The sequence below is a fragment of the Xiphophorus couchianus genome, chromosome 13 (genome assembly GCF_001444195.1).
Source record: "Xiphophorus couchianus chromosome 13, X_couchianus-1.0, whole genome shotgun sequence".
NCBI lineage: Eukaryota > Metazoa > Chordata > Actinopteri > Cyprinodontiformes > Poeciliidae > Xiphophorus > Xiphophorus couchianus.
Window position 1 is genome coordinate 7,262,562 of NC_040240.1, and position 12,961 is coordinate 7,275,522.

Consider the following 12,961-nt stretch of genomic DNA (forward strand, 5'->3'; position numbering starts at 1 on the left):
ATCTACAACAAATTCTAAAGCACCGCAGGACTCACTTGCTTCAGTTCAGTCTACTCTTTGTGATTCAAAAATAAGACAGAGACTTGCCAAAAATGACATCTATGGGAGAGTACCAAGGGGGAAACAATTTCTGACCAAAAAAAACACAATAAAATCCCAACACATTTTACATTTTTTTGTTGTTGTTTCTTTTCACTCACACTTATCTGTTTAAGGCAACCCATGGTGTTACGATGGCATGTTAAAGCTAATCTGCTGCAGAAGAGTTCTGCTGCCATCTTTCACTCAAATTAACTCTACAGACCTGCTGGGAGCCCAAATGTTACATCGGCCTGTTGAGTTCAGTTGCTCTAAATCAGAGCCTAACTGGTTGTTCTGGTTGAGTTTCTGCCACAGAAGGAAACACTCCTCATTGGAGCTCTTGTTGGGCATTTAGATAGAGAAACTAATTAATACTCGGTTGCGTTTTTAAAGATCTACTTCAACATTTGTAAATTTTATGCATGAATTAATCAAGATGTGGTTTAAAACACACACAAACGCACACCCAAACATAATTATTAAATTACAAAGAGAAATGTAATGCCTCACAAATTCGCATTATCCTAAAACTGAATTGGTTGTAAATGGTATGAATAATATATGGACAAGTATAAAATGAGCATTTCCCTTGTTTTAAATAATTTTCTTAATTGAAGTGATGTGAAAAGATAAAGCCCCCTTTTGTACCATTTCATATGCAATTTCGTGGGCTCGTAAAAGAAATTTGGAAATTAATAACTCAAATATTGGCTACGGGGGAATTCATTAATCAACCTTTAAATATAACTCTTGCTCAGTGGATCTTATTTGAGTTTAAGAAATCCAAATAGTTTGAGGGAGAAATGTAACAGTTGTCACTTTCAGTGCAAATAAATGGGTATTAATTCATAATATATAAAATATAAACTGGGTCACTGGATATCAGTAAAGTGATGGTAATTAATGTGGCTGGTGAACTTGCAAAGTCACAAGTGATAATGTATTGTCCCTTTGTATATGTAAAGAAAAAAACACAAAAGAGAAGCTGTCCATTTTGTGGAGGATATTGAAGAAGTCTTCTTTCAGATGTCTGTGATGAAACACTACTTACTTGTAAGAGGAAGAGAAAAGATTTTAGCATCTCTTTTTAGAAAATTTTTAATTCTTGTGTTGTAAGATATAATTTAGTTACTCCATATATTGTGAATTTTATGTTTATCTCAATCTAAAGGTGCAATTCTGAAAATGTGTTCTCTGGAACTTAACTTTCCTTACGCTACCGTTTGTGTAGGTTATTTTCTGCATCTGTTCCCATTTTCTAGAGCAGCTGAAGCAGATTGTGTTCCTGCCAGTCTGTCTGGTGGTTCAAAACTTTCACGTCGTCACAATAGAGAAGTCCAGAACGTACTTAAAAACAGTGAAATCAGCTTAATGAAGCGATTATTCATGGATTGTTTCCGTGTGGGAATGTGCAGGTAGACTGGATTTTAATTGAACCACACTGATCCTGACTGCCAAGTAAAACATTTCAGTTTGTAATAATTGACAGAACTTTAATAATTAAAGCCAGAGATATGTATTTGGTAGGAACAAACAGCAGCTGCAGCAGGTCTGTTCGGACTTAAATTTAATGAATCATCGACAAGTCTGGGCAGTGGTGTTTGTTTAAAATGTGCTCTTTTCCCCCTAAATTTTACTTTCTAAGCTCTCTGAAGAAAGGCTTTCCTATCTTCTTAAGGATAGAGACGTACGATTTCATTTGATATTTCCGCTTAGGCTCAAGGATTTTATAACATATTTGAATGCAGCGTCAGTGAAACACTTCAACAAGGCTGCCGGGGTTTACATGTTGTAATTACAGAACTCCTGTTGTGTCATTTCAATTTAACAGAATATAAACTGTGGAGAAAGATAAGCTGGAAGAAAACTAAAATAAACAGACACAAAGTGCTTTAGTTTGGTTGGTGAAATAATATACAAGCAAACAACTTTAATCTTGAAACTTATATTGATGTGTCCCTTGTTAGTCCAGAGGGCCACATAAACATTTATAGCGAGCCGGATTCGGCCCCAAGTTTCACATATGTGTCGCAATGCATTCAATATACTTAGGATTTTATCCAAGCTCTATGTTTGGGGTTATTTTCTCAAAGTGCCTATTCAGGGATGGAGGCTTCAAACTTCATTTTTACATGAACATTTACAGGAAATGTGTATATGCATAACATCAAGTTTGACTTAGACATTCAATGAAACAGTCACTTCAAATGTGTAAAAATAAAACAATTGAGATCTATTTTCCTTTATTTAGGCAAACGTGTACCGAGGTCTTTTGATATTGCACATCTTTGTGGACCAAAATCTCCCTAAGAACAACTGGACTGTGTTTCCTTAAAAGAGTAAAAATTGAACAAGTTCCAAACACAACAGACCATTAATTAAGCGTGAAGAGTCTTTTGGATTGTGTTGACTTCTCAGAAACTAAATGTTTACATGCATTTTTACAGTCTGAATTCGACTGAATTGAATCAACTGTGCTTTCAAGTGAAATCCACGAACAATGTTAATCTACAAGGTTCCCGCTGAAAGGCGTAACAAATGAAACAAATCAGTTATTTGTACAATCAACAGTTTTACTAAAGTTATCGTTATCCATGTCTTCCTATGTATTCTTGATTCTTCGAATTGAACATCAATATTAGAAAAATAGAAAAGAAGGGTCAAATATGCATCCAATTCATGTAAGAGGGATCATTTGAGCAAATTGTTCTTGCCAAAGAATTCTACATGAGTTTTCTCAATGTCAGTTTCTTCTCTGTATTTTAAGCCATGAATTACCCTAACATGGCTTAAAATACATAACATTTTAAGCCATGTTCTGGCTTACAAAATGTTTTTTTTTTTTTTTTTTTATTAAATGAAGCTAAATCACACATGATTGTGGAAATATTCTTAACCCTCATTTACAAAGACGACAATACCTCCCGAGTAAGCTCAGGACCCTTTAGTATTGCCTTGAATAAACCCATATCAGGCTCCAATTTTTGCTTTAACAGAGTTGCTGATGAAGCAGGACCACCAGCAGCTGCTGCTGCTGCAGCACACAGCCAAGGGCAGGGGTGGGCAAGTTCAGGGCGCAAGGAGGTGAAAACTGGAGTGTAATTTTTTTTTTTTATCAAACTTTTATTTACTTAATTATTTTTTACTTTGAGCTACAAATGTAGCTATGATTGATATAATAAACCAAATGACAAGGCTGATAAAAAAAATAAACATTATAATCCATAAAAAAGAAAAATTTTACCTCAAAGTGTTTTGAAAGCCCTTCTGCATACCTAAGCACACAAATAACACAATACTTCAGTCCTCAGGCCATTAAGGTTTGTCTTGGATCTTTATTTTTGAATTATTTAGATAACATTACAATGTGGCTATTACTTTCGGGTCACTGCTTGTGAACATCACAGATGTGTGGAACATGCAGCGTCTCTGATATGAAAATTCATGTCATGTAATTTTTGCAACACGTCCCAACAATCCGTACTAATCGGCATTAGCTGGAGATCTATTTGTGTCAGATGCGCAGGAGAGTGATGCTTTCATGTACGGTCATGTTTGTAAAATTCAAATATACTTGCCTATGGATGCTTATTCAATCAAAAGTATATTTTGAAAAACATTGAAGTAGGTATTAAACTTTTTATTAAAAGTGTGAAATCAAAAAGGTCACTGGTCTGTAATATTCAGATTTTAAATGCTGTTTTTGTTAGCTGTGAGTGGAAAAATGATCATGACTAGCAGAAACGACTGAAAAAACATCCATTCACTCATCCATTTTATAAAAATACTAAAATAGAATACTTTGGAAAAGTTAGTCTAATTTTTTAGTATGACTAATCTCTCTGTGATTGCAGCAGAAGAGCTACAGTGTGATCTAGGAGTAGGGTTTTTGCCTGTTCACCAGTCCAGTTACAGAGTCAATCATAAAAAAGTATCCTCGCATTTAGTTAACAAGTCAGGCAAAGGCAAAGTATGCTCTGAGGCTCCCCTGCATCTGCGGCTCAGTAAAACATGTGCTTATGACAGATTATTGGAGTCAACAAATTTAAAAAGGCTGTTTAAATGCATATCCGGTTGTTGCTCCATGGAAAACCTACACATCTAAAATATGAATATTTAGTCTTCATTTTATGGCACACATTTTAATTAAAACACATGATATTTATCCTATCAGTAATGTCATTTAGGCCTCGCTGTGGCACAGTAAAACTGATGAACAGCATGTTCCCTGTCCATTGTAAGAGCAAAACAAAGTTTTAACCACAACATGTGGCAACATGTTGTGGTTAAAACTTTGGAGGTTGGGTTGCAGTGCAGAAAAACAATATGTTGTACAGATCAGTAAAAATGTATACAACCAAATATATGACATATTGACATCTAACTATGACCTGTAATGCATTTTTTTTTTCTCAAATTGAGACATTCTTTGAGTAAAGAATATGTCTGGGGTTGCATATTAGCAATAACTGACTGCATGAACAAATAAATGCTTACACACAGAAGCACAGCTTAGCTCTTGGTCCCTTTAGACTGTGTTTGTGTGGCTGGGCCATTTTCAATAGCAATATTTTCATGAACAAGCACAACGCAATGTTTTTCATGTCACTGTATAGCATTCTGGGCAGTTAAGCACAAAGTATCAACCTTGATCCTGGATGTATAGCACTCATGTCTTGTCCTCTAAAATATAGGAAGACAAATCACAAGACAAAATACTTGTGATTTTTGAGTTTGAATGCACTCAAGCCTAAGATGACATGAGTTAAAGACGTCATTTCAAATTATAAAACAATGTGAAATCAATGCAGTTTGACGAGCATTATTCAACTTGTTTCCTCTTGAAAACTGGAAAATGAAAAATGTATGGAAATTATATTTTTTCTATTTTCTTTTTTCCCCCCCCCCAACTGTCCTGAAAAATAGTCAACGCAAATTCCATAGTTTTCCAGAGTTGCTAAGAGAGCACACCCCTCCTTTAATAATCATTTTAGTTAAGCGCAATTAATTCACTTTGTTTTCCTGAGATTATGTAAAAATAAGATTATTCATCGGCATGTAAACAGTCATACAGTTACCCTTTACCGGATAACCACATTTCTATTCCACTGTCCGGTGGAAAATTAGCTTTTCTGTTGACCATTTTGTTAACCAAAAACAACTGTAGTCAGTAAGCGATAATTATCTTGCTTGAATTAGGCCCTTTCAGTCATCTTTTCCTGCAAAAACAATGCTGAAGCACAGCAATTTACAAGCTGAGCCAAAGACGTTCTGGCAAAGCAGTGGTGCGTGACTCACTAAAACATACATGCGTGCGCGCCGTCGTGATTGAGAGCAAACTTACATAAGAGCTACTGTTAACCAGTTTTCTAATTGTAGAGCACAGTCCATACCAAGGAATATTGGTAAGCCTTTATCAAGTGATTACAGTGTATTATTTTGTAATGAATACTAACTTCACTAGGTAATTACAACCAAATTACAGTTTAAAATGCCCTAATTTACCTGATATTTAGCAACAGCTTAACAGCAAAGTGCTGCCATTACATTTGAGCAGACAATGAAAAATGTAAGCTTCTGAGATTTTAAAGAGTAATTACCATTTAACTCTCCTTTTAGATGTTTGTGCTAACCCGTTTATCAACTAGCAACAATAAAGAACTGCTTTATTAACAAGTAAAAAGAATAACACGTCACTGTTGCTAGTTTGGGAACATTAAGTAGACTGTAAAAGAAAGGGTTACCAAAAAAAAATCTGACAGTGTGTGTAACGCATATCCAGACTATTTAATCCTGTGTGAGGTTGAACTTCACCAGGCTATAATGCATGCATGATTGGTAGCTGTTATTTTTAGTGGCATAAAATTACATTGCTGACTCTGTCTGCAAAACTGGGCTTCCAGCACAATTACTTGAAGCGAACAAAATGCGCTTTTCTGAACTTCTCAAAGATTAATGAAGTCTTTGAAACATGTTTCTTCTGGAGAGGGAAGTAATTCTAATAGGGACAGATCGTGTGCATTAATCACAACATTAATCACTTTTGGTACAAATGAATGTTCACACCGGTGCTGAGTTTTACATTTGCTCTAGGTGTTGGATCGTATTAAGCTGCAGAAGCTGGTTGATTGGAAAAGTAAATAATTTTATTTCACTGCTTGGGGTCCCCTTTCCTTCAAAACAACCCCTTTTAAAAGAACAAAAGAAAAAAAAAAGACTATAATTTTTAAAGAATGATAATCATCACAGCAGTTGCATTGCTCATGAAATAGAAAGGTCTTTGTTAAATAAATTGCTGAGATTCATCTCTGTTGCTCAGTGGTGCAAGAATAACCCAAATTAACAGACAAAAACATGTAAATTATTTCTAATTAGGCACAGAAAGCATTGGAATGAGATACAGGGATGAAAATTAAAACTCTGTCTTTAACTTTCACATTTTTCTTTAATCTTAAAATAATAAATCTTTTTAGCACTAGCTGAGTCTAGAAATTGAATTACGCAAATTACAAATGTGTGACAGGTCAAATTCGAAAACTTGTGCAATACATGGAACCGTACCTTAATGCGACTTCCATGAACGCAAGTAAAATAAGAAACTTGGCTCCGTGCAAGCATTACTCTGCAAAGTGCTCATTGCATAACAGCCGTGACTCTTCAGGTTGGGGTAAGAAATGATGTTTATGATGGCGAAATCTGGGAGTTTCTGTGTGCACCGGGTAGGTTAGCTGAAGCGTAGCGTAGCAGGGGTCTTTGTGAGAGATCAAATGATTCCTCACCCTAAGAGATAAGACGAGGATCTGGACGCGTTCCGCTTTTATCTCGCACCACTCTTCAAGGCATCCAGCCCTACGCAGGTGAACAGAGTGATGAAAAGGAATCTGAAGACAGACGGAGGCAACCGATCCTACTTTGTCTGTATGCTAATGATGTTTTCATGTTGATGTCTGCATCTGTTTTAATATAGATCAGGATATGGATTAGTAAGACATCCCTGTGCACGATTATGTACACATTGGCGGGGAAAGAGCTTTGAACCAGTAGTAGACATGCGTGATTTTGCATGAAATTATACATACACTGTCGTCACATTAGTGCTGTGTTATAAACGAAAGCCATTCATGCGTGCGCATGCGGTGATTAGAGGATTTCAGGCCATTGACAGAACTATAAGCGATGCATCAGGTTATGCTTCAGATGTATTTTCTTGAAAATCTTCAAAAGCACATTTGGCTGTACTTGCTAAAGAACTCGGTGGATTTTACATCAGTGAAATTGGAACAAATGAGACTTTGCACATCTGCTCGTCGTCACCACAGACTCATTAAGGACAGTTCGCCGCAAAGTCAGTCACTCGGATGTAATCGGCTGGGTTCGCTGCGACACAGAACATAAAATGAACTTGACTGCACTGTGTCACGGCTAGGATTCAATTACCAATCTGTGCAATTAAAGCCGAATCCATCTAAACAAATAAGTTGAGCTGAATATACGTGTTGTATATGAATTGTTTGTTCAGTTTGTGTTGTAAAATGCCTTGAGGTGACATCTGTTAATTTATGCTATGTAAAAAAAAAACAAAAAAAACCTGAAGAGAATAATTTTATATCTACTTTTTAAAGTCCTTGCAAAGGATGATTAGCTCAAAATATGCAGCCGAATGAAAAATAATTCTCTACAGGAGTGTTTTGCCTAATTAAAAAAAAAGTGAGATTAAAGTTGCCCCACTTAGTGTATCTCTACTAAAACTGCAGAAAGAAATAGCTTGATTCTCCAAGACAAGTGCTTAATGTCATTTTTTTTTTTCCTTTCCAAACGGTGACCTAATTGCACTGGAAGAGATAGGGTGAGCTATGATAAGCAATTATCTCAAAAGCAAATTAAAGTACTGTGTCTGTTTTATATTCAGAATACATATATTCTTGCAGCAAGGGGTTTCTGAGCTAAAATCCCAATCTGGGCTCATTTTGCATATTCTCGCTCTGTATGCCTGGAATTGCACCGGGTGCTCCAGCTTCCCCTCACAGTCCAAAACCTGAGAGTTAGGTCATCTGCTGTCTTTAACATTGACCTTAGGTCCAACATGTGCAAGCATCTCTCCTGCCAAACAGATAGAGGAAAAGAGAGAGATTATTATTTATTTTTAGAAACAGGATATTTGCTTCACATCCTTGCAATTGTACTATACAATCCGTAGGTGTGCATTAAAACCCTCCGCATCACTTTAGAGTGAATCTAAACATTCACATTATCAAAATGTGTTGCAGTCTGTTCAAATTGCCCACTTGCCCTAGCAAAATTGGTACATCAAAATTGTAGTCCATTCCGCATAAATACTACTCTGCATCCGTACTTGTCTCACGGTTAAAAAAGAACAATAATGCAAGGATGACTTGAGTTTTCTCACCAAGTCAATATTTCAGAGTAAAAAATGTGAATGATTTTGCTCAAATTATTTTATTTATTTTATTTTTTTTTACCATAGATAATCTTAAGAGAGTAGCATTGCCCTGGATAGCAATAGAGCACCAGAGAACACAATGCTGATGTAAAGAAATGGTGTTGGCCAGCCTCATTTGGACACATCATGACCGACTGCAATTTGGACAGCTGGACTTTGAGAGGACAGTCTGGCTGTCTCATTACCCCTGTCACCAAAAGGGTGGTAGGTGTGTGTGTGTGTGTGTGTGTGTGTGGGCACATCATGGCCTCCTGCCTTGTTGATTCTGTCAGCAGGGTTTCTAAACACTGTCCTCCAAGAAACGGCATCATGAATTACAGCCTCCTACTGGACAGCCTCCAATGTACTTTTCCTGGTTTCCATGCCTTTCAGTGTGACAGATAGAAGTTCTATACCGATGTTAAACAACTAGCATTTTTTTCCCAGGCAATTTATTTCTAGGGCTTCAACATGTAACCGAGGATCGCGCTAACCCAGGTCCACCACTTAATTTATGCGGTGGTTTCAAGAAGTCCTCGGATGCTTGATAACGCAATCCGTTCCCGTTAAATGTAGGTTGCCAAGATATGTGCAGAGTGCTTTGTGGATGGGGCCTGATGGGGCCAAAAGGACCTTCAATGAGTCCTTTACCTCACCTCTGAATAAATCATCCTCACATGGTTAAAAGACCACTTATGCTTCATCCCGGTCTGTACGATTGGAGATGGAAACATTCAATGAATTAGCTGGGCCGGAATTTGGACGGGAGAAAGCACAGGCGTTTAACAGCCGCTGGTGAAATCAAATATGCGTATTTTTATTTCACTCTATGCCCATTTTGTGATCCAGAGCTTCAAATGTTTCGAATTTCCAAAGGTAAACTGTTTGTGTTGATGACTGAACAAAGCAGCAATATATCAAATTCATACAGGCTTTTTAAAGCATGTTTAGAAATTGTCAGATTAAAGTTATTACAGCATTTCACTGAGGAAGAACACAAATCAGAGGCAATAAAGTCCATGCACATGCAAGTTGTAACTCAAAGTCACAACTTTCTAGTATGCAACAATAACACAAACTCCCCTTCAGACAGTTGTTTTTAAATTTTACTTCTAAAAAATAGTGACATGATATCAGCAATAGCACACAGTAGGGAGTTTATGTTTACATTGGGGTTTTGCAATCTCATGTACTGAATGGTAGACTGATCCTGCTCAAGAAAATAAACCTTTTGACTTTTTAAACATTTTGTCTTGTCACAACCTCATTTTAGAGTTTTCTACTGTATATCAGCATAAAGTAATTCACAATTGTGGTTATACACAATATTATTAACAAATATCTTTTAAAAAGTAGGATGGAATTCCTTCTATCTCCGTCCCCAAGTCAATACTTTGAGGTGTCAAATTAACAACAAACAAAAAAAACAAAATGGATTAAAGAGGTAGCCAAAGTAATATTTCATACACTGGTTAGAAATATTATTAATCCTCCATCTTGTTTTCTGATGTTCAACCAACTAGTTTTGCCGCTACTGCTATACATCATATTGCTGAATGCTTTGCCAGGAGTTCAGCTTTGGGTCCGGATTTTTCAGCTCTGACGTTGCTGCCTCCTTTGAAACAGCATATTTGGCATTGTGGGTGCTTAGTTTTTCTACAACTTTTACAATTATCCATAATTCTGGCAGGCACTTGAAACAAGAAGGATTTTTGGCAATTTTTTTCTTGTAGCTCTAGTTGGCTGGTTGTTCCAAACCTCCAAGGGTAAAGTTGGGTTAATGAAGAAAGTGTCAAAATCATAACACCCACGCCCTGGTTGTCTGTTGAATTAACGATTCAAATGGTTCCCTGGCAGCTTTATGAAGTCTCTGCAAATGATCCAGACTGCATGGGTACTTTAGATGTTTGATGAGCCAAAAAAGAACTCACAGAACTTCTTAAGCAGCCAAAATCACACTGGAGTCACTAGGGATTGTCTGGGGAATTGCAATTGGGACAGCATCAAGTTATCAAAATTCTGTTAACCGGACCTAATTAACTTTAAGAATCTCTGTCTCTCAAGACATGGCAGTGGCGCGTTATGTTAACAGCAAAAGCTTGAGTGGGTCAGAAATCTTGTGCTATAGGTACACATAGCTCCCTCTGTATTTAGTAATATTTCTGGAAAAGGTGTGAAAAACCCTTAAAAGAAATGTATCTTATAATAGTTTTGTGTCACACTAAATGTAACTTTTTTCCATACATTTATTCAGTGCAAGCAAACATTTTTTTTTTTTTTTTTTTTTTTTTATAAAGAAATGACCAGTGCAGTACATATTGTCTACCGTTTACACCAAGTATGTCCCTTTTAGACAACAGGACATCACATAGTCTTGTTTTAAAGGATTTAGATCTACAGATTGAGATGGTAATGGAAAAAGTTAGATTTCAAGTCTGACTTGCCTGTTTCTGTATTGATTTGACCTTGCGGATTTGGGTGGAGTACGTTTGTGCTACGTGTGCTTGTGTCCTTACTCCAGAATCTGATGTACAAGCAACTGGGGTCATGACCTCTGACTGAGTGCTGCAGTCACTCCTGACTACCATCATCTCATCTACCTATTAATATTTTTGGAATTCTGACAATCATTCAGTCTCTTCCGTATTTAAGTGATGGTCACCCACCACTTAAGCCAGTCATTAGATCATTTCTGAGTTGTTTTTTTTTTTTGCTATTTATGTGTCTGCCCGTCTGTCCATCCATTGTTATAAACTTAACATTATATTTTTCTACTTGTAATTAAGAAACAAACTAACAACAAACTGAACAACTTTTTTATGAATGGTTGCCAGTGAAATTCATCAAGCTGCTTTGCTCCTCAAACTAGCGTAGCAAAGGTTTTCTGATAAGAAAAAGTCCAGAGGAACCGTCGGGCAGCCCCGCTGTGGACGACTCTGCTGAAAAAAACCATAAGGGAAGAAAATGAAATGTGATGTGATTAATATAAAATGCTACATATTCTTATCAGAAGAGGGGATTGTGATGAAAGTGTATTATTTTGTAATGAAATCATAATATACTTGAAAATAGTTCATCCATCCATCCCTCCTGGATCTGTTTCCAGGGTCGTCAAACACAACTCCATCAACCTTAAGCCCTCAGGCTCTTTCCTGTCCAACTGAATCTTCACCGTCTGGATCACGGTGAACACCTCGGTCCCATGCTGGTTGAAACCGTTTTTCCCTCAGAGCAACGTTCACCTACAAAAAAAAAAAAAAAAAAAAGCAAGATAGGTTAACAGTATATATTTACAAAAATTATTGCCACCTATTAAGTTTTATTTCTAAGCCATTTTCCTCCTTTCCCAGACATCGGAAACATCCCATTAAAACTTCTAAAGCCATGTCTGGTCTCTGAGTTCTCTCGGTAAAAAAGCTGAATCAGTACATGACACATTTTCATTTTCTACTGGGGTTTTCCAATAATCAGTGATAATAAATTACTCTATGTACTCTTTCCACAACTTCATCTTTTGCTTTGTGCCAAATCCATCTGAAATGCTTGTTGCCTAAAAGCTTTTATTCCTGCCACACTGTGCCATCTCTGTCTTGTGTTTCAGTAGTACAGGGAGATTTGCTGCCCGGTAAAATTAAGCTCCCGCATTGAATTTCTTTACATTTGGCAACATGTTCATCAATTTGATCATATAGTCCAGACTGCCATATTATTTTTTGGCAGCTTCAAATTAAATCAGTTGCATGAGCAACACAGTCCTCATATTATGTATGCTGTAAATGTCTGCCACTGTTACAGTATATGCAGTACACAATTGCTACTCAATGATCCAACAATTACATGGAACCATATTGAGCTTTTACTTACCCCAGTATGCAGGATGCTTGAGTCTTCGGTTGAACTTGATGTCTTGACCTACTTTCTCATTTGTAGCTTGTAATTGTTTGTCCACTAGTGGAACTAAAAATTAATTCGTAGAGAGTTGGTCCTTAAACATGAAAAATATAAACAACAAACTGAAGAAACAGTGGTATCAAAGCCGAAATGATGTACAGAACAATTTGAATATTGCATCTTTGATCCCAATGAGAGTGAATCAAAAGTGACAAACAGTTTCAAGACATGAACGAACCTTGACACTCAAACTAACCAGCTGGCATTCATGTAGTATTGGTTGACGTGACAGTTACATAAATATACTCAAATTAATGTTGGGATTTTTAAAAAAAGTTTAGTGCGAGATTACATGCACAATAAAATATGATCTTCATCAGACTGTGGAGGGCACTGTAACCCAGTAAATGTGAGTGATTGCTTGTGTTATTTAAGAATTTCTTTGCTTTTTACGTTGAGCGGAGTGAACTTTTACAATCACGTCACTATTCTGGCAAACCTGTCGTGCACCGTTTTACACAGACCGCAGCAGAAACGCATAAAAAGACT